Consider the following 18,310-nt stretch of genomic DNA (forward strand, 5'->3'; position numbering starts at 1 on the left):
AAACCTGCCTCTGGGTGGAAAAGTTTTGAACTCCAAATTGTATACCTGAGATACTATTTTCTATTGCCCAGGGATTCTGAACATCTCAAACCCAAGCTTGAGCGAAGACAGAAAGTCTGTTCCCTACAAGATCCGATCCCGGATCAGGGGCATGTCCTTCATGCTGTCCTTGATTCAACAGCAGGCTATTTGGATTTTTTTTTTCGAAATTCTTTAAATTTCAAAAGAGATTATATCCGTCAAGCCAAGGTCTTCCCATTGTAAGGAATCGCTAAAAGCTTAGACCTAGAGCATACATCCGTAGAACAAGGCACTAACCATAAGGTTTTGTGAGCTGGAACAGAGAAACCTGAAACCTATGCTCCCAGTTTGATAACTTGAAGGCAAGAATTTGAAATAAAGGAATTTTAGCCAATTTGAAAGCCTTTATCCTATCCTGGATTTTATCCACGGGAGTTTCTGACTTAGTAGCATCAGACAACGCATCAAAACAATATGCCGTCGCACTAGTGACGGTAGCAAAGTACCCAGCTGGCTGCCATTGTAAGTCCTGGTGTACATCCCTTTCCCAACTATCCTTTAAGGGTTCAGAAGTTCTCTTAGCTAAGCTGGAAAGTACTCCTTCCACCCTAGAGAATGTTTGCGCAGCCTCCTTAGCTGAGTCAGATATGGGAAACATCCTTTTAAATATAGGGAATGCGGTCTCTTCCGTTCCTTATAAATCGATGGACGAACTAGGATAGATTACACCGGTAGTGTCAAAGTCGTCCAAGTTAGCTAAAACCTCCTAAAGTAACAAATGGAGATGTACAAGCTAAAAAACTGAAGGAGTCTTTGAAGGCACAACTATTCTCTATAGGAATAGTAGGTCTCTTAGCTAAAGTGGAAACGACACCCTCCACCTTGGGAACTGTTTGTCAGGCCTCCTTAATAGAGGCAGCTATGGGAAACCCTGTCGAGGAAGTACCTAAAAATATTTGTTAAGCTTACTGGACTTCTTAGGGACAACAACTACCGTTGAGTCGCTGTCGTCCAAAGTAGCTAAAACCTCCATAAATAACAGACGGAGGTGTTCTAGCTTAAACCTGAAAGATACAACCTCAGTATCGGCAGGGGGAATTACACTTTCTGAATCTGAAACTTCGCCTTCAGATACTGCTACAGTATCCACCTCCTCAGGCCTCTGGGAGGGGACCTCTGAAATCGCTCAGAAACCTCGCTTACAGATCTGATTTTCCTCTTACGCTTTCCCTGCAACATTGGAAAAGCAGAAAACGCATCAGAAAATGTAGAAGACATGAGAGAAGCAATGTCTCTTAAAGGGATAGTAAACCTAAAAAAACAGAATTTATGCTTACCTGATAAATTACTTTCTCCAACGGTGTGTCCGGTCCACGGCGTCATCCTTACTTGTGGGATATTCTCTTCCCCAACAGGAAATGGCAAAGAGTCCCAGCAAAGCTGGCCATATAGTCCCTCCTAGGCTCCGCCCACCCCAGTCATTCGACCGACGGACAGGAGGAAATATATATAGGAGAAACCATATGGTACCGTGGTGACTGTAGTTAGAGAAAATAATTCATCAGACCTGATTAAAAAACCAGGGCGGGCCGTGGACCGGACACACCGTTGGAGAAAGTAATTTATCAGGTAAGCATAAATTCTGTTTTCTCCAACATTGGTGTGTCCGGTCCACGGCGTCATCCTTACTTGTGGGAACCAATACCAAAGCTTTAGGACACGGATGAAGGGAGGGAGCAAATCAGGTTACCTAAACGGAAGGCACCACAGCTTGCAAAACCTTTCTCCCAAAAATAGCCTCCGAAGAAGCAAAAGTATCAAATTTGTAAAATTTGGCAAAAGTGTGCAGTGAAGACCAAGTCGCTGCCTTACATATCTGGTCAACAGAAGCCTCGTTCTTGAAGGCCCATGTGGAAGCCACAGCCCTAGTGGAGTGAGCTGTGATTCTTTCAGGAGGCTGCCGTCCGGCAGTCTCATAAGCCAATCGGATGATGCTTTTAAGCCAAAAGGAAAGAGAGGTAGAAGTCGCTTTTTGACCTCTCCTTTTACCAGAATAAACAACAAACAAGGAAGATGTTTGTCTGAAATCTTTTGTAGCCTCTAAATAGAATTTTAGAGCACGGACTACGTCCAAATTGTGTAACAAACGTTCCTTCTTTGAAACTGGATTCGGACACAAAGAAGGTACAACTATCTCCTGGTTAATATTTTTGTTAGAAACAACCTTAGGAAGAAAACCAGGCTTAGTACGCAAAACCACCTTATCTGCATGGAACACCAGATAGGGCGGAGAACACTGCAGAGCAGATAACTCTGAAACTCTTCTAGCAGAAGAAATTGCAACCAAAAACAAAACTTTCCAAGATAGTAACTTAATATCTATGGAATGTAAAGGTTCAAACGGAACCCCTTGAAGAACTGAAAGAACTAGATTTAGACTCCAGGGAGGAGTCAAAGGTCTGTAAACAGGCTTGATCCTAACCAGAGCCTGAACAAATGCTTGAACATCTGGCACAGCTGCCAGTCTTTTGTGTAGTAAGACAGATAAAGCAGAGATCTGTCCCTTTAGAGAACTTGCAGATAATCCTTTCTCCAAACCTTCTTGTAGAAAGGAGAGAATCTTAGGAATTTTTATCTTATTCCATGGGAATCCTTTGGATTCACACCAACAGATATATTTTTTCCATATTTTATGGTAAATTTTTCTAGTTACCGGTTTTCTGGCCTGAACCAGAGTATCTATCACAGAATCTGAAAACCCACGCTTTGATAGAATCAAGCGTTCAATCTCCAAGCCGTCAGCTGGAGGGAGACCAGATTTGGATGTTCGAATGGACCCTGAACAAGAAGGTCCTGTCTCAAAGGTAGCTTCCATGGTGGAGCCGATGACATATTCACCAGGTCTGCATACCAAGTCCTGCATGGCCACGCAGGAGCTATCAAGATCACCGAGGCCCTCTCCTGATTGATCCTGGCTACCAGCCTGGGAATGAGAGAAAACGGTGGAAATACATAAGCTAGGTTGAAGGTCCAAGGTGCTACTAGTGCATCTACTAGAGTTGCCTTGGGATCCCTGGATCTGGACCCGTAGCAAGGAACCTTGAAGTTCTGACGAGACGCCATCAGATCCATGTCTGGAATGCCCTATAATTAAGTTATTTGGGCAAAGATCTCCGGATGGAGTTCCCACTCCCCCGGATGGAATGTCTGACGACTCAGAAAATCCGCCTCCCAGTTTTCCACTCCTGGGATGTGGATCGCAGACAAGTGGCAGGAGTGATCCTCCGCCCATTGAATTATTTTGGTCACTTCTTTCATCGCCAGGGAACTCCTTGTTCCCCCCTGATGATTGATATATGCAACGGTCGTCATGTTGTCTGATTGGAACCTTATGAATTTGGCCTTTGCTAGTTGAGGCCAAGCTCTGAGAGCATTGAATATCGCTCTCAGTTCCAGAATGTTTATCGGGAGAAGAGACTCTTCCCGAGACCATAGACCCTGAGCTTTCAGGGATTCCCAGACCGCGCCCCAGCCCACTATGCTGGCGTCGGTCGTGACAATGACCCACTCTGGTCTGCGGAAGCTCATTCCCTGGGACAGATGGTCCAGGGTCAGCCACTAACGGAGTGAATCTCTGGTCTTTTGATCTACTTGAATCATTGGAGACAAGTTTGTATAATCCCCATTCCACTGTTTGAGCATGCACAGTTGTAATGGTCTTAGATGAATTCGTGCAAAAGGAACTATGTCCATTGTTGCAACCATCAACCCTACTACTTCCATGCACTGCGCTATGGAAGGACGAGGAACAGAATGAAGCACTTGACAAGAGCTTAGAAGTTTTGATTTTCTGGCCTCTGTCAGAAAAATCCTAATTTCTAAGGAATCTATTATTGTTCCCAAGAAGGGAACTCTTGTCGACGGAGACAGAGAACTTTTTTCTATGTTTACCTTCCATCCGTGTGATCTGAGAAAGGCTAGAACGATGTCCGTATGAGCCTTTGCTTTTGACAGGGACGACGCTTGTATTAGAATGTCGTCCAAGTAAGGTACTACTGCAATGCCCCTCGGTCTTAGAACCGCTAGAAGGGACCCTAGCACCTTTGTGAAAATCCTTGGAGCAGTGGCTAACCCGAATGGGAGGGCCACAAACTGGTAATGCTTGTCCAGAAAAGCGAACCTTAGGAACTGATGATGTTCTTTGTGGATAGGAATATGTAGGTACGCATCCTTTAGATCCACGGTAGTCATAAATTGACTTTCCTGGATAGTGGGTAGAATCGTTCGAATGGTTTCCATCTTGAACGATGGTACCCTGAGAAATTTGTTTAGGATCTTCAAATCCAAAATTGGTCTGAAAGTTCCCTCTTTTTTGGGAACTACGAACAGATTGGAATAAAATCCCATTCCTTGTTCCTTTATTGGAACTGGGTGTATCACTCCCATCTTTAACAGGTCTTCTACACAATGTAAGAATGCCTGTCTCTTTATTTGGTTTGAGGATAAGTGAGACATGTGGAACCTTCCCCTTGGGGGTAGTTCCTTGAATTCCAGGAGAAAACCTTGAGAAACTATTTCTAGCGCCCAGGGATCCTGAACATCTCTTGCCCAAGCCTGAGCAAAGAGAGAGAGTCTGCCCCCCACTAGATCCGGTCCCGGATCGGGGGCTACTCCTTCATGCTGTTTTTTTAGCAGTGGCAGGCTTCTTGGCCTGCTTACCCTTGTTCCAGCCTTGCATCGGTTTCCAGGCTGGTTTGGGTTGTGAGGCATTACCCTCTTGCTTAGAGGATGCAGAATTAGAGGCCGGTCCGTTCCTGAAATTGCGAAAGGGACGAAAATTAGACTTATTTTTAGCCTTAAAAGACCTATCTTGTGGAAGGGCGTGGCCCTTTCCCCAAGTGATGTCTGAAATAATCTCTTTCAATTCTGGTCCAAACAGAGTTTTACCTTTGAAAGGGATGTTAAGCAATTTTGTCTTGGATGACACATCCGCTGACCAAGACTTTAGCCAAAGCGCTCTGCGCGCCACGATAGCAAACCCTGAATTTTTCGCCGCTAATCTAGCTAATTGCAAAGCGGCATCTAAAATAAAAGAGTTAGCCAATTTAAGTGCGTGAACTCTGTCCATAACCTCCTCATATGGAGTCTCTCTACTGAGCGACTTTTCTAGTTCCTCGAACCAGAACCACGCTGCTGTAGTGACAGGAACAATGCACGAAATTGGTTGTAGAAGGTAACCTTGCTGTACAAAAATCTTTTTAAGCAAACCTTCCAATTTTTTATCCATAGGATCTTTGAAAGCACAACTATCTTCGATAGGAATAGTAGTGCGTTTGTTTAGAGTAGAAACTGCCCCCTCGACCTTAGGGACTGTCTGCCATAAGTCCTTTCTGGGGTCGATCATAGGAAATAATTTCTTAAATATAGGGGGGGGGAACAAAAGGTATGCCGGGCTTTTCCCACTCTTTATTTACTATGTCCGCCACCCGCTTGGGTATAGGAAAAGCGTCGGGGTGCACCGGAACCTCTAGGAACTTGTCCATCTTGCATAATTTTTCTGGAATGACCAAGTTGTCACAATCATCCAGAGTAGATAACACCTCCTTAAGCAGTGTGCGGAGATGTTCTAATTTAAATTTAAATGTCACAACATCAGGTTCAGCTTGATGAGAAATTTTTTCTGAATCTGAGATTTCTCCATCTGACAAAACCTCCCTCATGGCCCCTTCAGATTGGTGTGAGGGTATGACAGAACAATTATCATCAGCGCCCTCTTGCTCTTCAGTGTTTAAAACAGAGCAATCGCGCTTTCTCTGATAAGTAGGCATTTTGGATAAAATGTTTGCTATGGAGTTATCCATTACAGCCGTTAATTGTTGCATGGTAATAAGCATTGGCGCACTAGATGTACTAGGGGCCTCCTGCGTGGGCAAAACTGGTGTAGACACAGTAGGAGATGATGTAGTATAATGTTTACTCCCCTCATCTGAGGAATCATCTTGGGCAATTTCATTATCTGTGGCAGTACTGTCCTTACATTGTTTGGACGCTATGGCACAATAATCACATAAATTTAAATGGGGAGACACATTGGCTTTCATACATATAGAACATAGCTTATCTGAAGGTACAGACATGTTAAACAGGCTTAAACTTGTCAACAAAGCACAAAAAACGTTTTAAAACAAAACCGTTACTGTCTCTTTAAATTTTAAACAGAAAACACTTTATTACTGAATATGTGAAAAAGTATGAAGGAATTGTTCAAAAATTACCAAAATTTCACCACAGTGTCTTAAAGCTATTACACACCAAATTTCAGAGCTTTAACCCTTAAAATAACGGAACCGGAGCCGTTTATAAATTTAACCCCTATACAGTCCCAGCTATAGTCTTTGCTGAGACCCAACCAAGCCCAGAGGGGAATACGATACCAATTGACGCCTTCTAGAAGCTTTTCCAGCAATTTTTAGATCCTCACACATGCATCTGCATGCCCTGCTCTCAAAAAACAACTGCGCAGTAATGGCGCGAAAATGAGGCTCAGTCTATAACTAGGAAGGCCCCCTGACTGGAAAAGGTGTCTAACACAGTGCCTGCCGTTTAATAAACGTTCCCCAAGTTTATAAATGCAAATTTTCAGCCTAAATCTGAATAAAATGCCCAAATAAAGCAATCGATTTAGCCCATAAAAATGTCTACCAGTTTTTTAGCCCATAATAAGCCCTTTATTCTGTTTGTTTGACTAAGAAAATGGCTTACCGGTCCCCATGAGGGGAAATGACAGCCTTCCAGCATTACATGGTCTTGTTAGAAATATGGCTAGTCATACCTTAAGCAGAAAAGTCTGCTAACTGTTTCCCCCAACTGAAGTTACTTCATCTCAACAGTCCTATGTGGAAACAGCAATCGATTTTAGTTACTGTCTGCTAAAATCCTTTTCTGTTTCAGAGTAAATAGTACATACCAGTACTATTTTAAAATAACAAACACTTGATAGAAGAATAAAAACTACATTTAAACACCAAAAAACTCTTAACCATCTCCGTGGAGATGTTGCCTGTGCAACGGCAAAGAGAATGACTGGGGTGGGCGGAGCCTAGGAGGGACTATATGGCCAGCTTTGCTGGGACTCTTTGCCATTTCCTGTTGGGGAAGAGAATATCCCACAAGTAAGGATGACGCCGTGGACCGGACACACCAATGTTGGAGAAAATATTTATAATTTTCATAAACTACATACAAATCTATTTAACATTCCAATTCATAGTTATCGTTTTTTTTAATATATTTAATTAATTTTGCAAAGAAAATAAAAATCATGCCAAACCCATATTTTAAATACTGCTCACAGCGAATTGAGGATTTCTACCTAGGTAGAAATAAAATGTGGTCACACATGCGCAGTATTCATCATTTTGGAAGTGCATGCGTACTTGAACACCAAAAAAAATTTCTTCAGCAAGATCGTCATCATCTCGACGGATATTAAGAGGAAACACGTGACGCTAGAGCTGTGGGTGTGGCGTGCCAGAAGTAAACATTTTAATAAAGAGAGTAGATTTAAAAATAACAAACAGCTAATGTGTCTGAAGCACATTCATCACACTGTTCAGAGTTTCAGAGGACACAGTGCATCCAGATCTGCAGCAAGGTGAAGTATTTTTTCACTCAGTCACTGCGTTGTCTGACTCTGAAAATTAAACAGTGTTGCGATAAGAACGGAGTAATAAAGTAGTAGAATTGCAATCGATAGCCGTTTCTGACAAGTGTTGACTAAGATAACATCCCATTACGTATGTAATAATTTAAAGACTTACGGCTAGATTTAGAGTTTTGTTGGTAACGACCCGCGTAGCTAACGCATGCTTTTTTTCCCCCGCACCTTTTAAATACCGCTGGTATTTAGAGTTCACAGAATGGCTGCGTTTTCAGTGCGTTAGGCTCCAAAAAGGGAGCGTAGAGCATAATTTACCGCCACTGCAACTCTCAATACCAGCGTTGCTTACGGACGCGGCCAGATTAAAAAAACGTGCTCGTGCACGATATCCCCATAGGAAACAATGGGGCAGTTTGAGCTGAAAAAAAACCTAACACCTGCAAAAAAGCAGCGTTAAGCTCCTAACGCAGCCCCATTGTTTCCTATAGGGAAACACTTCCTAAGTCAGCACCTAACACTCTAACATGTACCCCGAGTCTAAACACCCCTAACCTTACACTTATTAACCCCTAATCTGCCGCCCCCGCTATCGCTGACCCCTGCATATTATTATTAACCCCTAATCTGCCGCTCCGTACACCGCCGCAACCTACGTTATCCCTATGTACCCCTAATCTGCTGCCCCTAACACTGCCGACCCCTATATTATATTTATTAACCCCTAATCTGCCGTCCCCAACGTCGCCTCCACCTACCTACAATAATTAACCCCTAATCTGCCGACTGGACCGCACCGCTACTCTAATAAATGTATTAACCCCTAAAGCTAAGTCTAACCCTAACACTAACACCCCCCCCTAAGTTAAATATAATTTAAATCTAACGAAATAAATTAACTCTTATTAAATAAATTATTCCTATTTAAAGCTAAATACTTACCTGTAAAATAAATCCTAATATAGCTACAATATAAATTATAATTATATTGTAGCTATTTTAGGATTAATATTTATTTTACAGACAACTTTGTATTTATTTTAACCAGGTACAATAGCTATTAAATAGTTAATAACTATTTAATAGCTACCTAGTTAAAATAATTACAAAATTACCTGTAAAATAAATCCTAACCTAAGTTACAATTAAACCTAACACTACACTATCAATAAATAAATTAAATAAACTACCTACAATTATCTACAATTAAACCTAACACTACACTATCAATAAATTAATTAAATACAATACCTACAAATAGATACAATGAAATAAACTAACTAAAGTACAAAAAATAAAAAAGAACTAAGTTACAAAAAATAAAAAAATATTTACAAACATTAGAAAAATATTACAACAATTTTAACTATCGGATTGAACTTGAATCTGATTGGCTGATTCCATCAGCCAATCAGAATTTTCCTACCTTAATTCCGATTGGCTGATAGAATCCTATCAGCCAATCGGAATTCGAGGGACGCCATCTTGGATGACGTCCCTTAAAGGAACCGTCATTCGTCGGGAAGTCGTCGGTGAAGATGGATGTTCCGCGTCGGCGGGATGAACTACATGGATCCGGAAGAAAGAAGATTGAAGATGCCGCTTGATAGAAGACTTCAGTCGGATCATGGACCTCTTCAGCTCCCGCTTGGATGAAGACTTCAGCCGAATCATGGACATCTTCAGCCCCCCACTTGGGCTTGGATCAAGACATCAGAGGCTCTTCTGGATCGATCGGTGAACCCGGCGTGGTGAAGACAAGGTAGGGAGATCTTCAGGGGCTTAGTGTTAGGTTTATTTAAGGGGAGTTTGGGTTCGATTAGGGTAATGTGGGTGGTGGGTTGTAATGTTGGGGGGGGGGTATTTTATGGTTTTTTTTTACAGGCAAAAGAGCTGAATTCTTTGGGGCATGCCCCGCAAAGGGCCCTTTTCAGGGCTGGTAAGGTAAAAGAGCTTTTCTATTTTAATTTTAGAATAGGGTAGGGTATTTTTTTATTTTGGGGGTCTTTGTTATTTTATTAGGGGGCTTAGAGTAGGTGTAATTAGTTTAAAATTGTTGTAACATTTTTCTAATGTTTGTAAATATTTTTTTATTTTTTGTAACTTAATTCTTTTTTATTTTTTGTACTTTAGTTAGTTTATTTCATTGTATTTATTTGTAGGTATTTTATTTAATTAATTTATTGATAGTGCAGTGTTAGCTTTAATTGTAGATAATTGTAGGTAGTTTATTTAATTTATTTATTGATAGTGTAGTGTTAGGTTTAATTGTAACTTAGGTTAGGATTTATTTTACAGGTCATTTTGTAATTATTTTAACTAGGTAACTATTAAATAGTTATTAACGATTTAATAGTTATTGTACCTGGTTAAAATAATTACAAAGTTGCCTGTAAAATAAATATTAATCCTAAAATAGCTACAATATAATTATAATTTATATTGTAGCTATATTAGGGTTTATTTTACAGGTAAGTATTTAGCTTTAAATAGGAATAATTTATTTAATAAGAGTTAATTTATTTAGTTAGATTTAAATTATATTTAAGTTAGGGGGGTGTTAGTGTTAGGGTTAGACTTAGCATTAGGGGTTAATACATTTATTATAGTAGCGGTGTGGTCCGGTTGGCAGATTAGGGGTTAATCATTGTAGGTAGGTGGAGGCGACGTTGGGGGCGGCAGATTAGGGGTTAATAAATATAATATAGGGGTCGGCTGTGTTAGGGGCAGCAGATTAGGGGTACATAGGTATAATGTAGGTTGCGGCGGTGTACGGAGCGGCAGATTAGGGGTTAAAAAAATATGCAGGTGTCAGCGATAGCGGGGGTGGCAGATTAGGGGTTAATAAATATTATGTAGGTGTCGGCGGTATTAGGGGCAGCAGATTAGGGGTACATAGGGATAACGTAGGTGGCGGCGGTGTGCGGTCGGCAGATTAGGGGTTAAAATTTTTTAATAGAGTGGCGGCGATGTGGGGGGGCCTCGGTTTAGGGGTACATAGGTAGTTTATGGGTTTTAGTGTACTTTAGAGCACAGTAGTTAAGAGCTTTATGAACCGGCGTTAGCCCAGAAAGCTCTTAACTCCTGTTTTTTTTCTGCGGCTGGAGTTTTGTCGTTAGATTTCTAACGCTCACTTCTAAATACCGGCGTTAGAAAGATCCCATTGAAAAGATAGGATACGCAATTGACGTAAGGGGATCTGCGGTATGGAAAAGTCGCGGCTGGAAAGTGAGCGTTAGACCCTTTCCTGACTGACTCCAAATACCAGCGGGCGGTAAAAACCAGCGTTAGGAGCCTCTAACGCTGGTTTTGACGGCTACCAACAAACTCTAAATCTATGCGATTGTTTTTGACAAACGTGAAATTTTGATCCTGAGCAACGGAAGTGAACAATAATTGGCCATAAAACGATGCTTACTTGTGACGTTTTTTGGGAGAACTAAATATGGCAGCCGATAGTATATAGTAGATTTGCGCATGCGATTGCCCACAAATAATTATGCGCATGCCTATAATGACAAGTAATACTCATTAAAATATTTAAATAATGATGTGATTGATGTCGCGCCATTGGATGGAGGACTTGAATATCACAAAACCCTGCCTACTATTGAGGGCGGTCTTTATTGCCATTTACTAAGAAAGCAAATATATAATTTTTAGTGATTTACAAGCTTTGTTTTATGGTAAGAAACATTTACTTTGATTTTATTACACATGATTTTATCGTTAAAATTCTAACCCTTTAAAGAAACTCCAGCGGGAGCTATTGCGGAAGCGCAGGGCACTGCTTGTGAGGGTGGCAAAATTTGGGACGCCTGAGGAGACAGATGCGGCATATATTGAACCTTGCCATTAGACTCCTGGACAACATCCTCTTTAGAAAGATTTTGGCTCTGAAAAAATCTTTTCTCTATAGCTTAGAGTCCTCTCAATACATGAGGAACAGAAAAAAGATTGGTGGTTCCACATTTGCATCAAAACACAAGGAGCAAGTGACATCTTGCAAGGTCCTTTGGTCCATTCTGATCACAATGACACAATTATGAAATAAAACTTTTAATTTTGTAACAAAAGTGTAAAAACGTTACTGTGCCTTTTAAATTTTAAAAGTGTAACTTTTTTTGTTTTACTGCACAAGTAAAAATGTATGTAAAAGACTAAAAGCAATTAGATAATGCCCCTTTTTACTTTACTTTCAACAGGAATACGTCACATCTCTATCCGTACCTAGAAACACATGTATTAGTAAGAACCATGCGCTTCTAGGCAGAGACTAAAATTTCCTGCTCCGGTAATCTATAAACACGGAAGCACAGTGAAAAGGGGCGCAAACGGAAGCCCCGCCCCTTTTGGGCGTTTCTAACCGCAACCTCCTCTCCCGGTCGGCATTTTGATTCAAATAAGCCACCGTGTTAGATATAAACACCAGCCATAAAAACCTCCACGTTTCCTAGCCCCAGTGCCTGCTTTATACTGCATTGTTCCCTCAGGCTCTAAAAGTTTGTATGTCCCAACAAACAAGGCGCGCCAATGGAAGCACCGCTCCTCGTGGGCGTCTTCAACCACAACCTCCTCTTCCGGTCGAAATAAGCCACTGTGTGAGTTAAAACCACCAAGCCATAAAATGTCCATGTCTCCAGTGCCTGTTTAATACTGTATTGTTCCCTCAGACTCTGAGAGTTTGTATGTCCCAACAACCAAGCGACTATCCTATGAGCCCTTTGATAGTTACGTGTGTGAGAAGTAAAGTGCTCCCTTTTGCTCTGAGTGTAATTAGCCCCAGAATAACAAAGTGGCACTTACCTCATATGTCTGCCCTACAGTCAGGCAGTCCATCAGGTTTAAGAGGTCCTCTCCCTCCCATGGACCTGTGAAAAAAGTAGAAGTTCCTGAGAAAATATCCCTCTGGTATTCTGGATTTAGGGCAGCATATAATATATGGGAGGCGCAGTGAGAATTATATCCCACAAGTTCCCATTGCTCTAAAGCCACCAAAGCTCTTCTAAGAGACTGATATGGACTACGGCTACACCCTAGAACAAAGCAGCACAATCTTGCACTACTTTAAAAATAATAAACTATTTATTGAAGAATCTAATCTAACACCTCACTTTACCTCTTCCTATCACTAACGTAGGCAAAGAGAATGACTGGAGTGGGAGGGAAGGGAGGAGCTATTTAACAGCTCTGCTGTGGTGCTCTTTGCCTCCTCCTGCTGACCAGGAGGTGAATATCCTATTAGTAATTGAGGTGATCCGTGGACTCATCGTGTCTTAAAAAAGAAAGATATATTTTACAATACAGTAAAATAAAAAATAAAAAATGAAGCTGATGTTTCAGACAACTGGTGGCTAATACGTTATATACAGAATCCTAGGGGGGAAAAATCAATGATACATAGAAGTGACAAGGAACCCCAGATGAGATCTCTCACTCTTTGGAAACAATAGCCCTAATAGGTTGATTTGTTTAGAAATTGCATTGATATATATATATATATATATATATATATATATATATAAAAATATATATATTATTGTAACTCAAGGTCTCAGAAGCCAAGCAGTCAGTGAATTTTAGGCACTGGTAAGCAACCATGCAAATTCTGATAGCCAAGTTCTTCTAAGGAAGGCAGAACCAGAACAAATGTTTTTGCTTTTCACTCAAATAAAAACATGACAATGCGAAGCAATATAAATATGTTAGGATGAATTTCCGTAAAATAATCAATAATAATAAGCCTACTACAACATGGTCACAAATTCCTTGCCTCTTGAACAACCTTCATAAAATTGACAAAGGAAATAGTGCTTGCATTTCTGAAGTCATAGAATATGAATTACTGAGAACATTTCAGGTTGCATACTTGAGGATTAAAAAATATCCTTTCTTCGGGGGAGTGACTAAGATGCGGCCATGATCAGTCGCATCTCATGAAGCTCCTGGGATTTCTCGAGCAATTCACATATTATCTCTGGATATAGATCTCATATTGCCCTATACTTTAGGATCTCACTACTACTTATCTGATAGAACTTGGATTCACAGAGATCTCCATTCTAGCTTACCCAGGAGCCGATTTAGCCAACCAAGATCATAGGCCGCTACCAACTACAGGAGCTCCCAGCAACCCTCATTGCTTACTCATGCGCCGCAGTTTTTATACTGCGCTTAAAGACTCTGCTTCACTAATAGATCTTGCTTGAAGGTTGGGGCTCTCAAAGAGCTAACTATTCGTGGAACAACTGATCGCATTGGGAGACGGCCTAGTGATACTTACACTAATACCTTCTTGACCCCCCCCCCCCCCCCGGTAATCGGGGTGAATCAGGCTTATCATATTATTCACTTTAGATAGCAGGATGGAGGACTTTCATTCTTTGGCATTAACTTTGTTACGGGACCTAGGACGTAAGATGGACACAGAGTTCGCTGCTCTCAGAGCTACCATCAGAGGGGCGATCACGGAAGATGGCGACCAGTTATTACTCTCACCTGGGTATGTCCCCGCTATGAAGATTCACCCTGCTACAGGCTGGGTCCTAAAAGTTAGAGCAGTAGAACCGGAGGAGATCCTGGGACCAGTCGAGGCTGACAACCCAGGGAGGAGCTCAGACATACAATATCTACCCATGACACTTTTCCCCTGTTAACAACCCTAAATCAACCTGGGGAATCGCGCATAGCTCCGTTGCCCGCCCTAGAGCTGCCTATAACTAAGGAGCATATCTTCTGTCCCCAGCTACTTGCCTTAACTACAGATGAAGACCGGGACTTTATCCTTTTCCCCTTGGTGCCCTGTTTTGGGGATGCGGCCGGCCCCTCGATGGGATACCGGGGACTATCCCAGAAATCTGTAGCAATAAAGAGTACCTATGAGCGGTTCACAGTCTACACTGCAGCCCCTTCAAGACGATACTCCGCAAGAGACTCATATGCTCCTATCCTGGTCTCAGACAGACACTGTTTTACAGAAGGGGACTTATTCCAAAGTAGATCGGACCAGAGCAGAGCCGGTATAGGCTAACTGCACATTTTCTACTGCAGTGCATCTTTGGGCTGCACTTATGTTTGAACTGAATACGGACCCTATTTAAAAGTATTCCTTCTCTTTTAAAATCTAGTTAACAGTTGAATACTCTGTTTCCTTGTTTTTCTTATTTTTATTTTTATGCAACTCTAATATTGCACTTGTTTCTCTGGTATAATGTTTTCCCTGACGTTCCGGGCTAGATTTAGCTAATCACAAATTTGTAGTGGGTATATAAACTGCTCCCTAACACTTGGCTCAGTCACAACATCCCTTATTCACAGCTACCTAGTGGAAAAAACACATACCATCTGCCTTGATATATGACATCCGGGGGAGCTGATTTAGACTAGCGCAAGCCCAATGATGGCTGAGATGCATTGCACACACTTACTTTGTGTCCCTGAATTAGCCCTCGCTGCCCGTACTTAGAATTGAATCCCTTCTGGTTCAGGTATTGTTTAAATGCTGTGACATGACATGTATCCATTTGCTTACCCCAAACCAATTCAGATTCCGGATCTGTCTATTCCTCATAGCTGGCATAAGTAGATATTATACATCAGTCCTAAATGGGGCTTTAGTGTAGACATCAGATACTGTCTTAGCTGTTTTACTTAGCCCTAAGGAAGAAATGTGGAAACTTGATGGTGACTTCCATATACCTTTATCCCTCACAGCCTCTTCACTGATAGCCAATAGGACAGCTCCTACGACTCTCTAATACCTTAGCGTTGAGGTCCAAGTACATTATTAACATGCCCACCTACCACTTATGTTCGGAAATCTGCACAGACATATTTACACCAGTCTAACTTAACTCTATAGTCCACAAGAGTCACTTATACAACTGGATTGCACTGAGTAGTTTTAGTGTATTTTTATTGTGTATATTTATTAAGAACCCCATATGCCTTAAGCGTCACATAGCTCACTATATACCCTAGCTGAAAGACCATCCACCCCTAAGACATTGGATACTCTCTCTCACTCTTTCGTATACAATGGGTCAGCCCCTTATAATTTACCACTGTCCACGCAAACATACACTACTTCTTTATGCTGGTCCCCTATGTTGTTTTATGTTGTTTTTCTTAGGTTTTTTTTTATCCGTTGCAGACAAATACCTCCTCCTGCTCCTATTGTGAAACATTCCTATACTAGTCTTTTTAAGCCTAGGCCTATCCCTACCCTTGTATAAGAGCAGCTTTGAACTGCTGATATACCCCCCCCCCCCACCATCACTCTCAAACACTTAGGTCCAAAAGTGACCATTACAAATGCTAATCTCCTCCTATAGTTTATTCTAGCTTCCATACGTCCATGAGCGACCCCTTATGTCAAAAGAGGAAGTCATCACAGAAAAATATTGAAAAACTGAGGTTCAAGATACTTATTCATAATAACCCAAGCTGATATGTTAATCCCATCTAATATTGCATTCAAGCTCTATTTTTTCAGGATCATTTATTCTTTGTGCAAGTATTTCTTTTTTTTTTTCTCTTTCATTGTTATATGGGCGATGTAATGTTTCATTCCTGTTATATGACATGCATAACCTCAATAAAAAATTTTATTAAAAAAAAAATAAAAAAAAATCCTTTCTTCATAGCTAGTTTGCTTTGAGAACCCTCACTGAAGACTGAAATCTGAAAGGCTGCACAAAGCTCCAGGATTTTTAATTTTTTTTTTCTGATTTCTGCAATGCTAATAGGTAAAGAAACCTCCTGAGGACACCACTGTACCCAATGCTAATGTCAAAATCCATGTTTGTTGCAAGAAACTACAGCTGAGGACAACTTAGGTTAAACCCATGGATCTAAAATTCAAACCAAGCTAGAAAATTAGTCTTTAAAGGACTAGCGTAACCTGCAATTAAAAACACAGATTTGGCTTCTGCCATTAGACATGGGTTGCCAAGACTGTATCGAGTAAAATGTCTACATGTTTGTAAAGACTGTGGGGCAAATTATCAAGCTCCGAACTGAGCTTGATGCCCCTGTTTCCGTGCGAGCCTTCAGGCTCGCCGAATAAAAGTCCATACAGGCTCCATAACTTGTCCGTCTGCTCTGAGGCTGTGGACATCAATCCGCCCGATCCTATACGATCGGGCTGATTGACAACCCCTGCTAGCGGCTGATTGGCCTCATATCTGCAGAGTGCAGCATTGCACAAGCAGTTCACCAGAACTACTTGTGCAATGATAAATGCCGACAGTGTATGCTGTCGGCATTTATCAATGTGCGGCGGACATGATACTCTACATCGTATCATGTCCGTCCGCACTTTAATAAATCGGCCCCTGTATGTGTGATGTGCTTGTGAGTATAGTGAATGATACAAATAAAAACATAATACAGTGCATCTAAAAAAAATCTCTAATTAAAGTCCACAGTGAGAATTTTGCCCTTCAAATTATCGAGAAGAAAAGAGAAAAACATACACAGTGCCTTGTATTCAATATTCAGATAGCCAATGTCCAAAATCCTTATGAAACATCAACAAGATTTGATATCTCTATTAAAATAAAGTAAATTTTTTTCTTACTTCTATTTGTGAAGGTAGCTGCTTGAAAAAAATGATGTAACTCCAAAATACATCCGAATGAAACATGTAAGCAGAATGACAAGCACAACACTGATTCAAAGTGAGAGTAACAATTTATTGAAACACACCTGCTAAAAATAGATAGGCACTTATTAGATAAAATCACAGTTGTGTGTCTCAAATAATCTGGATCTCCAGTCGGCCCTTCCGCGCTAATCCCTGCCGCCCAACAAACATCAAGTAGAAAGTCTCATCATGCCCGACTGCTATGTGAATTTTGAAAAATTCCAAAGTGCTACAGATATATGCTATAGAAGTGTCTTGAACAATGAGAACTAGGGAAGCCTGGATAGTTCAAAATGTAGCTGTACATATTTTGTTCACTGCACTGATCTTTCTCAAGAGCCTAATTAAAGACCCTGCTTATTTGTAGAGGTCTATAGTGTATTTACGCTATAATTACTTCCTCCAGAGAAGAAAGCCAGTCATCCACTAATAATCCAGCCAGGCCTGCCCTTGGGCAGGGCAAGAGGGGCACCCGCCCAGAGCCCTCTCTTTGGGGTGGCCCACAATGTCAGCGGTGAGTTTATGAGATGGTGCAATGTATATGAAGTATTTAGTTTATGAGAAGTGTTTATGGTATCCGTAGGTCTAATATTTTGTGTAATTCTTTATATAGGTATCACTGAATGTTGGCAAAGGGATGGGGCATACAGGGGAGAGGAATAAAGCACTGGGCAGAGGGGTCCCACAATGTTATCTTGCCCAGGGACCTGCAAATGCTAAGGTTGACCCTAAATCCAGATGTGTCAACTAATCCTGACCCCATTACGGAAAGGCTTAAAAATTTTGTCAGGTTCCTGCTTTAAATTTTTCCCTCACTTTCCACTTGGGGCTAGATTACGAGTGGCGCACTAATTGAAGCGCGCAAGCGATATATGGTTTTTCTCAGCTTTTTGCGTGCAACGGAAATAGTGAGCATATTACTAGTTGAAAGTAAGCGAGTTTGCTAGAGCACAATTGCGTTTTGCGATCGTTGGGTTAGTATGACT

General features: G+C 41.2%; 1 protein-coding gene across 1 annotated transcript in view; it reads right to left on the minus strand.

Annotated features, from left to right (window-relative positions):
- The window catches only part of CNNM1 (cyclin and CBS domain divalent metal cation transport mediator 1), a 421,587-nt gene that overhangs the window by 102,355 nt on the left and 300,922 nt on the right, over positions 1-18,310 (minus strand). The gene's annotated exons all lie outside the window — the stretch shown is intronic.

Source organism: Bombina bombina, chromosome 9 (assembly GCF_027579735.1).
Source record: "Bombina bombina isolate aBomBom1 chromosome 9, aBomBom1.pri, whole genome shotgun sequence".
Lineage (NCBI taxonomy): Eukaryota > Metazoa > Chordata > Amphibia > Anura > Bombinatoridae > Bombina > Bombina bombina.